The following is an 11272-nucleotide window of genomic DNA, read 5'->3' on the forward strand; positions in this document are numbered from 1 at the left end:
ATTCTGCTAATACTCCAGGCTTCACTTCTCAATCACCCCTCCCAATACCTGATCATGTTCCCCATTTCCCCATCTTCTACCCTCTACCTCCTAGATTCCTCCCTCCATCTGACCCTAGTGATTGCTTTCTTCTACCTTCCAAGTGGGATTGAAGCATCCTTATTTGTGATTTTTCTGCTTGTTAACCTTCTTGAGTACTGTGGATATTATCCTGTATATTCTGTACTTTTTTGGCTAATACCTACTTATTAGTGAATACATACAATGAATGTCCTTTTAGGTCTGAGATCCTTCACTCAGGAGAATATTTACTAGTTCCATCCATTTGTCTGTGAATTTCTTGATCTCATTGGTTTTAATAGCTGTGTAGTACTCTATTGTGTAGTGTACCACATTTTCTGTATCTATTTTTCTGGTGAGGAACATCTGGGTTGTTTCCAGCTACTGGTCACTAAAATACGGATGCTATAAACATGATGGAGCATGTGTCCTTGTTATATGTTGGAAAATCTATTGGGTATATGCCTGAATCTTCAGGTTGAACTATTTCAAGTTTTCTCAGCAACAGTCAGATTGATTTAAAAAGTGGTTTTACCAGCTTGCTGTCCAACCAGCAATAGAGGAATAAACTCTTTCTCCACATCCTTGCAAACATGTGCTGTGTCCTGAGGGTTTTGTTTTTTCATTCTGATTGGTTTAAGGCAGAGTCTGCAGGTCATTTTGTTTGTTTGTTTGTTTGTTTGTTTGTTTTGTTTTTATTTTTCACTTCCTTGATGATTAAGGACATTGAACCTTTTAAAAGTATTTCTCCCCCAGACTCTGTTCCACCCTTTGCCTCTGTATCTCTTTCTGTGGGTATTTTGTTCCTTTTCTACAAAGGACCTGAGTATCCATACTTTGTTCTTCCTCCTTCTTGGGCATCATGTGATATATAAAATGTGTCTTGGGTTTTCCAAGCTTCTGGGCTAATACCCACTTATCAGTGAGTGCATACCATGTGTGTTCTTTTGTGATTGGCTTACCTCACTCAGGATGATATCTTCCAGTTCCATCCATTTGTCTAAAATTTTCATGAATTTATTGTTTTTTAATGGCTGAATAGTACTCCATTGTGTATATATGCCACATTTTCTGTATTTATTACTCTCTTGAGAGACATCTGGGTTCTTTCCTGCTTCTGACTATTATAAAATAGGGCTGTAATGAACATAGTGGAACATGCAGAGGCTACCTCACCAAGGGATCCATGCAATATACAGTAACAAAATCCAGACACTATTATCAATGCCCACAAATGCTTGCTAACTGGAGCCAATAAAGCTGTCACCTGGGAGGCTCTGCCAGTACATGAGAAATACAGAAGGGGACACTCTAAGACAGCCATTGAAGTGAGCACAGGGTCCCCAATTGGGAAGCTAGAGAAAGGACCCAAGGAGCTGAAGGGGTTGGCAGTGTCATAGGAGGAACAACAATATGAGTCACTCAGTACTCCCAGAGTTCCCAGGGACAAATCTATCAACCAAAGAGTACACATGGACTTACAGATGACTCCATACATATAGGCAGCAGAGGATGGTTTTGTTAGACAACAAAGGGAGGAGAGACCCTTGGTCCTGGAAAGGTTGATGCTGTAGTTTAGAGGAATATAAGGATAGGAAGTGGGAGAGGGTTTATTGGGCAAGGGGAGAAGGCTTATGGGATTTTGGGGGCCAGGGGAAACCAGGAAAGAAGCCAACATTTGAAATATAAATAAACAATATATCCAAAAAAAAAAAAGAATTTAAGAACAAGTCCTTCTCTGCCATTTGAGATTCCTGTTGCAAATTCTCTTTTCGGCTCTATACCACATATTTGATTGGATTGTTTGGTTGTTTGGAGGTTAGCTTCTTGAATTCTTTAAGTGTCTGGATATTATTCCACTATCAGATGTGGGGTTAGTTAAGATTTTCCCCAGATCTGTAGGTTGTTGATTTGTCCTATTGTCTATATATTTTGCCTTACAGAAGTATTTCAGTTTCATGAGGATTTATCCATTATTGATCAGAGGTTGAGTCATTGGAGTTCTGTTTAGGAAATCGGTGTCCCCTGCCACCATGCCAATGAGTTTGAGGATCTTTCCCACTTTCTTCTTTTATATTCAGTGTATCTGTTTTTATGGTGAGTTCCTGGATCTATTTGGACTTGAGCTTTGTGCAAGGTGACAAATATAGATCTATTTTCATTTTTTCTGCATATAGACTGCTAGTTAGACCAGCACCATTTGTTGAAGATCTTTTCAGTTTTCCATTGTATATTTTTTACTTTCTTTGTCAAAGATAAATTGTCCATAAATGTGTGGGTTAAGTTTTGGGGTCTTCAGTTCTATTCCATCGATTGACCTGTCTGTCTGTACCAATAGCATGCAGTTTTTATCAGTATTGCTCTGTAGTACAGCTTGAGTTCAGGGATGGTGGTTCCCCCAGCTGTTCTTTTCTTCTTAAGTATTGTTTTTGCTATTCTGGGTTTTTGTCTTTCCATATGAAATTGAGAATTCCTGTTTCCATGACTTCGAAGAATTGTGTTGGAATTTTGATGGGCATTTAATTGAATATGTAGTTTGCTTATGATAGGATGTACATTTTTGCTATGATAATACTACTAATACAGGAACATAGTAGATCTCTACATTTTCTGAGGTCTTCTTTGATTTTTTTTCTTGAGAGAGTTGAAGTCCTTGTCATTCATATCTTTCACTTTTTTGGTAAGAGTTCCCCAAGATATTTTATAACATTTGTAAAGGGTGTTATTTCCCTATTTTTGTTCTCAGCCCATTTATCAGTTGTATAAAGTAAGGCTACTGATTTGTTTAAGGGAGTTTTATATCCAGTCACATTGCTGAAATATTTTACCAGCTGTAGAAGTTCTATTGTAGGATTATTGAGGTCACATATGTATACTATGATATCATCTGAAAATAATGATGCCTGGACATCTAATTTGCCAACTTGTATGTCCTTGATCCCCTTTTTTGGTCTTATTCCTCTAGCTATCACTTCAAGTACTATATTGAATAGATACTGGGTGAGTGGGCAGCTCTTGTCCCTAATTTTAATGGGATTGTCTCAAGTATATCTCCATTTAATTGGATATTGGCTGTTGGTTTGCTGTATATTGATTTTATTATGTTTTGGCTTGGGCCTTGATTTCCTGATCTCTCCCATACTTTTATCATAAAGGGGTACACTATATTTCAAATGCATTTTCAGTGTCTACTGATATGACCATTTGAATTTTTTCTTTAAGTTTGTTTATGCAGTCAATTGCATTAGTGGATTTTCATATATTGAACCAACCTTGCATTCCTGGGGTGAAGCTTACTTGTTTGTAGTGAAAGATGGTTTTGACGATTCAGATTGTGAGCATTTCATTAAGTATTTTTGCATCAAAATTCATAAGGGAAATTGTTCTCAAGTTGTCTTTCTTTATTGGGCCCTGTGTGGATTAGGTATCAGAGTAAATATGGGTTCATAGAATGAATTATGTAGTGTTCCTTTTACTCTATTTGTGGTGTGATTGATGGGAGGATTTTTTTTTTAACCCTGTAAACATTTTTTTCTTTTTTATTCTCATATTTTTTTAAATTTATTGATATATTTATTTACATTTCAAATGATTTCCCCTTTTCTGGACCCCCACTCCCTGAAAGTCCCATCAGTCCCGTTCCCTCCCCCTGTTTTCCCACCCAACCCTTCCCACGTCCCTGTTCTGCTTTTGCTCTAGATTTCTTCACTGAGTCTTTTCAGAACAAGGGGCCACTCCTCCGTTCTTCTTGTACCTCATTTGATGTGTGGATTATGTTTTGGGTATTCCAGTTTTCTAAGTTAATATCCACTTATTAGTGAGTGCATACCATGATTTATCTTTTGAGTCTGGGTTACCTCACTTAGTATGATATTCTCCAACTCCATCCTAAGAATTTCATGATTTCATTGTTTCTAATGGCTGAATAGTACTCCATTGTGTATATATACCACATTTTTTGCATCAACTCTTCTGGTGCGGGATACCTGGGTTCTTTCCAAATTCTGGCAATTATAAATAGGCGTGCTATGAACATAGTGGAACATGTATCCTTATTACATGCCGGGGAATCTTTTGGGTATATGCCCAGGAGTGGTATAGCAGGATCTTCTGGAAGTGAGGTGCCCAGTTTTCGGAGGAACCACCACACTGATTTCCAGAGTGGTTGTACCAATTTGCAACCCCACCAGCAGTGGAGGAGTGTTCCTCTTTTTCCACATCCTCGCCAACACCTGCTGTCTCCTGAATTTTTTTTTATTCGATATATTTTTTATTTACATTTCAAATGATTTCCCCTTTCCTAGCCCCCCACTCCCCGAAAGTCCCGTAAGCCCCCTTCTCTCCCCCTGTCCTCCCACCCACCCCTTCCCACTTCCCCGTTCTGGTTTTGCCGAATACTGCTTCACTGAGTCTTTCCAGAACAAGGGGCCACTCTTCCTTTCTTCTTGTACCTCATTTGATGTGTAGATTATGTTTTGTGTATTCCAGTTTTCTAGGTTAATATCCACTTATTAGTGAGTGCATACCATGATTCACCTTTTGAGTCAGGGTTACCTCAGTTAGTATGATGTTCTCTAGCTCCATCCATTTGCCTAAGAATTTCATGAATTCATTATTTCTAATGGCTGAATAGTACTCCATTGTGTAGATATACCATATTTTTTGCATCCACTCTTCTGTTGAGGGATACCTGGGTTCTTTCCAGCATCTGGCAATTATAAATAGGGCTGCTATGAACATAGTAGAGCATGTATCCTTATTACATGGTGGGGAATCTTCTGGGTATATGCCCAGGAGTGGTATAGCAGGATCTTCTGGAAGTGAGGTGCCCAGTTTTCAGAGGAACCACCAGACTGATTTGCAGAGTGCTTGTACCAATTTGCAACCCCACCAGCAGTAGAGGAGTGTTCCTCTTTCTCCACATCCTTGCCAATACCTGCTCTCTACTGAATTTTTAATCTTAGCCATTCTGACTGGTGTAAGGTGAAATCTCAGGGTTGTTTTGATTTGCATTTCCCTAATGACTAATGAAGTTGAGCATTTTTTTAAGGTGTTTCTCTGCCATCCGAAGTTCTTCAGGTGAGAATTCTTTGTTTAACTCTATACCCCATATTTTAATAGGGTTGTTTGGTTTTCTGGAGTCTAACTTCTTGAGTTCTTTATATATATTGGATATTAGCCCTCTATCTGATGTAGGATTGGTGAAGATCTTTTCCCAATTTGTTGGTTGCCGATTTGTCCTCTTGGTGGTGTCCTTTGCCTTACAGAAAATTTGTAATTTTATGAGGTCCCATTTGTCAATTCTTGATCTTAGAGCATATGCTATTGGTGTTCTGTTCAGAAACTTTCTCCCTATACCGATGTCCTCAAGGGTCTTCTCCAGTTTCTTGTCTATTAGCTTCAGAGTGTCTGGCTTTATGTGGAGGACCTTGATCCATTTGGAGTTGAGCTTAGTACAAGGAGACAAAAAGTACCTTGGGGTTGGGAGGTTTTTAATGACTTCTATTTCCTTAGGGGAAATGGGCCTGTTTAGATAGTTTAACTGGTTTTGATTTAACTTTGGCATGTGGTACTGTTATGCCCAGTTCACAGGAATGCCAGGAACCTCCAGAAATCACCACATCAATTTAAACACAAAGAGTCTTTAGTTTACAAGTCCAGATTAAGATGGCAGCCTTTCCTGCTCCACAGGTTAGGAATGCAATGCTCTCATATAGGGGTCTGAAGTATATGTGGAAGATGTATAATCTAGTGCTTTTGAAACTTTGTGTTACATGATTGGGTAGAGGGTAAAGGAATGCTATTTTTCAGATTTAATAATGTTTGTTCAGACAGCAATACAGGACCGTACACCTGGAAAAGGATATTTTTGACCTTGGAAGAAATAACTTATTTGGTTATCAGAGGCTAGTGTATTTTTTTTTTTTTTTACAAGCTGGCCACAGCTGTTTGGGAACACTTAGTTGATTCTTTCCCATAGGTAAATTGTGGGTGCCTTATCATTTCAAGAGCACTAGTTGTCTGCCTCCTTCAAAGTCAGGAGACATCTGTACAGAGGGGAAAATGCTGGCTGTTTGACTTAGTAGTTAAGGGATTGTGAGACTCTGTGCAGAGAACTGATGCAGAGACAATGGCAGATTACCTTCTGTTTCTTAACTACCTGTCATTTACTTGATCTAGATTTTCCAATCTTCTTGAGCACAGGCTTTTGGAGTAGAATCTGGTGTGTGTGTGTGTGTGTGTGTGTGTGTGTGTTGCTTTATTTTGTCTGTTTTTTTTTTATTTCCTCAGTTTGTCTTGTTATGTCTCCCTTCTAATTTCTGATTTTGTTAATTTAGATACTTTCACGGTACCCTTTATTTAGTTTGGTAAGTCGATTATCTATCTTCTTGATTTTCTCAAAGAACAAGTTTCTGATTTTGTTGATTCTTTGTATCATTCTCTTTGTTATAATATTGATGTTTTTTACTGTGTCTATGATTTTTACATGGTATATATAATGTTTCTGTGGTATCTAGAACCTTGTATATTTTCAATTATATTCCAAATACTTAATGCCACATTTCTTTTATAGAATTATTTTAAGAAAAAAAAACTATAATTTTTTAAAGAGAAAATTAAACTATCAGTGAGGAGTCTTGTTCATGAAAAATTTAACAGTAGTTTTTCAATATTTGTAAGGAGAAAGCCTTGTTTTATTTGCTTACCTACAATCTATATGATAACAAATCATCATCATTTATTTAAAGCACATACTTAGATAACACATATTTAAATAAAAGTATGTTGTATTCTAAATATCTTCTATAATAGAATTTTTTCCATGAGGTCTCAACCTTTTATGCTTTTGGACTTGAAATGGTTTTTTATCATTTAATCTGAAGCATTTATAGGTTTCACATTGAGAAATGGATGGAAACAGAGAGAGAAGGTATATTTATCATCTGTCTTTGAATTTCCCTACAACAGAATCAATATGGATAATAAAATGAGGGGCAATACTATGAAATGTTTGGTACCTAAGATCTTTTTTGTCTTAATTTCTTATTACTTGTTATTAATTCAACTATGGAGATTCAAACTTCATCATCACATATTAAATCTTATTCTGGGAATATTTTCTTTATTTACATTGCAAATATTATCCCCTGACCCTGTTCCCCCACTGGGCAACCCACTATCCTATCCCCTTCCCCCTGCTTCTATGAGGATGCTCCCCCACCTGCCCACCCTTTCCTGCCTCCTCACCCTGGCATTCTTCTACAATGGGGAATTGAACATTCACTGGACCAAGGTCCTCTCTTTTCCATTGATTCACTTCAAGGCCATCCTCTGCTACATATGGAGCTAAGGCCATGCATCCCTCCATGTATACTCTTAGTTGGTGTCTTAGTCCCTGGGAGCTCTGGGTGTTCCAGTTGGTTGCTATTGTTGTTCTGCTTATTGGATTATAAATCCCTTCAACTCTTTCAGTCTTTTTTCTAACTCTTCCATTTGGAAACCTGTGCTCAGGTCATTGATGGTCTGAGAGCATCCATCTCTGTATTTGTCAGTCTCTGGCAGAAAAAGAAAGAAAACTTCAAAAAAAGAAAGAGAACATCAGACCAATTTCCCTTACAAATACCAATGCAAAAATACTTAATAAAATTCTTGCAAATGGAATCCAAGAGCACATCAATGTGATCATTCACCACCATCAAGTAGGCTTCATCCCAGGGATGCAGGGGTGGTTCAATATACAAAACTCCATCAATATAATCCACTACATAAGCAAACTCAAATAAAAAAGCCACATGGCCATTTAATTAGATGCTAAAAAAGCATTTGACAAAATTCAACATTCCTTCATGTTAAAAACCTTGGAAAGATCAGGAATTCAAGTCCATACCTAAACATAGTAGAAGCCATATACAGCAAATCAGTAGTCAACATGAATCTAAATGGAGAGAAACATAAAGCAACCCCACTAAAGTCAGGGACTACATTAAGCTGTCTACTCTCCCTCTTTCTATTCATATAGTATTTGAAGTCCTAGCCAGAGAAATTAGATATCAAATGGATGTCAAAGGCTACAATTTCCAAAGGAAGAAGTCAAAATATCACTATTTGCAATTGATATGATAGTATTCTTAACTGACCCAAAAAATTCTATCAGAGAACTCCTAAAGCTGATAAACAACTTCAGCAAAGTGACTGGATATAAAATTTATTCAAATAAATCAGTAGCATTCCTATACTCAAAGTATAAACAGGCTGAGAAAGAAATTAGGGAAATGCCACCCTTCACAATAGTCAAAAATAATATTACATACCTTGGTGTGACATCAAACAAACCAGTGAAAGATCTGTATGACAAGAACTGCAAGTCTCTGAAACAAGAAACCAAAGATCGCAGAAGATAGAAAGATCTCCCATGCTCATGGATTGGCAGGATTAATGTAGTAATAATGGCCATGTTAACGAAAGCAATCCCCACCAGTATTTCAGCTCAATTCTTCATAGAGTTAGAAATAGTAATTTGTAAATTAATTTAGAATTAAAAAAAAGGATAGTGAAAACTGTTCTCAACAATAAAAGAACTGCTGAGGGAAATATCATCCCCAACTTCAAGCTCTATTACAGAGCACTAATTATAGAACCATTATGGTATTGGTATAGAGACAGGCAGGAAGATAAATGGAATAGGATTGAAGATGCAGAAATGAACCCACACATCTGTAGTCACTTGATCTTTGACAAAGGAGCTGAAAGTATCCAGTGGAAAAAAGACAGCCTTTTCAACAAATGGTGCTGGTTAAACTGGAGGTCAGCATGTAGAAGAATGGAAATTGATCCATTCTTATCTCCTTGTACTAAGCTCAACTCCAAGTAGATCAAGGACCTCCACATAAAACCTGACACACTGAAAGTAATAGCAAAGAAACTTGGGAAGATCCTTGAGGACATGGGCACAGGGGAAAAGTTCCTGTACAGAACATCAATAGCTTATGCTCTAAGATCAAGAATTGACAAATGGGACCATATAAAACTACAAAGTTTCTGTAAGGCAAGGGACACTGTCAAAAGGACAAAATGTCAACCAACAGATTGGGAAAGGATCTTCACCAACCCTCAATCCAACAGAGGGCTAATATCTAATATATACAAAGAACTCAAGAAGGTAGAACACAGAGAACCAAATAACCTTATTAAAAAGTGTGGTACAGAGCTAAACAAAGAATTTTCACATGAAGAACTTCAGATGGCTGAGGAGCACCTTAAGAAATGTTCAACATCATTATTCATTAGGGAAATGCAAATCAAAACAACCCTAAGATTTCACCTCACATCAGTCAGAATGGCTAAGGTTAAAAACTCAGGAGACAGCAGGTGTTGGTGAAGATGTGGAGAAAGAGGAACACTCCTCCATTTGGATTTCAAGATGGTGCAACCACTTTGGAAATCAGTCTGGTGGTTCCTCAGAAATCTGGGCAGAACACTTCCAGAGGACCCTGCTATACCACTCCTGGGCATATACCCAGAGGATTCCCCAGCATGCAATAAGGACACATGCTCCACTATGTTCATAGCAGCCTTATTTGTAGTAGCCAGAAGCTGGAAAGAACCCAGATGTCTCTCAACAGAGGAATGGATTTAAAAAATGTGGTATATTTACACAATGGAGTATTATTCAGCCATTAGAAACAATGAATTCATGAAGTTCTTAGACAAATGGATGGAGCTGGAGAACATCATACTAAGTGAGGTAACCCAGTCTCAAAAGATGAATCATGGTATGCACTCACTAATAAGTGGATATTAACCTAGAAACTTTGAATACCCAAGACATAATTCACATATTAAATGATGTGCAAGAAGAACAGAGGAGTGGCCCCTTGTTCTGGAAAGACTCAGTGCAGCAGTATAGGGGAATACCAGGACAGGGAAGTGGGAAGGGGTAGATGGGGGAACAGGGGGAGGGAAAAGGGATTATGGGACTTTCGAGGAGTGGGGAGCTAGAAAAGGGGAAATCATTTGAAATGTAAATAAAGAATATATCGAATAAAATTAAAAAAAAGAAATAAAAATCATTGGAAATAAACCGATCCAAACTGGGACCCATCTTAAGAGGAGGGTCCAAGGCCTGACACTGTTAACTGATGCTATGGTGTACTTTCAGATAGGAGCCTAGCATGACTGCTCTCTGAGAGGCCCAACAAACAGCTGACTGAAACAGAAGCAGATACTTACACCTGACAAATGGTCTGAAGTAAGAAACCCCTATAGTTGAACTAGTGGAAAGGCTGGAAGAAGCTGAGAAGAAGGGTGACCAAGGGGAAGACCAGCAGTCTCAATAAGCCTGGAACTCCCAGATCTCTCAATCACTGAGCCACCAACCAGACAGCACACACTAGCTGGTCCTAGGCCCCCCAACACATACACAGCAGAGGACTCTCTGGCCTCAATGAGAGAAGATACCCCTAATCCTTGAGAAACTTGAGGCCTCAGGGAATGGGCGGGCCTGGCAGGGAAGGTGGTAGCTGTGGGGGTATGGAGATATCCTCTCAGAATCAGGACAGGAGGAATGAGATGAGGACCTGTCAGAGGGCAGAACAGAAGGGGCATAATGACTGTACTGTAAAAATAAATAAATAAATAAATAAATAAATAAATAAATAAATAAATAAATAAATAGATTAAAAAAAGTAAAAAAAAAAGACATGAAAATTCAACTCAACATGTGGGTATTTCACATATTTCTGTACAATTGAAGATCTATTTCTCATTACTTGCATTTGTAGTCATTGAAGAATCAGTGTGAGTGTTCCTTTGTGACCACCAATTTCATCTTACCAAAGTTTGATCTACCCTTCAATGAATATCATGTTTGGGGTGCATTTTATAAAGGGAAGGTGTGAATTCTCCAACTTTAATTTTCTTATCAAAATTATCATATTTTTGTCCTCTTTACTTTGATATGAAATTTGAAAACACATTATCAACTTATATAAAATATAACTAGAAATCTGAATGCATTTATAAAGGATTTATAAATCAATAAAATTGTCTTTAAATAGTATATCTTCCAGTCCACAAACATGTAGAACCTACACATTTATTCTAGCCATTTACAAATTGTATACCTTTTGCTAATTTTCTGTTTGCATATTTTAATTCATTTTGATGCCATTATAAATGAAACATTTAATGTTGTTAAGTTTGGATTGTTTAT

Source organism: Apodemus sylvaticus, chromosome X (genome assembly GCF_947179515.1).
Source record: "Apodemus sylvaticus chromosome X, mApoSyl1.1, whole genome shotgun sequence".
In the NCBI taxonomy this organism is placed as follows: domain Eukaryota; kingdom Metazoa; phylum Chordata; class Mammalia; order Rodentia; family Muridae; genus Apodemus; species Apodemus sylvaticus.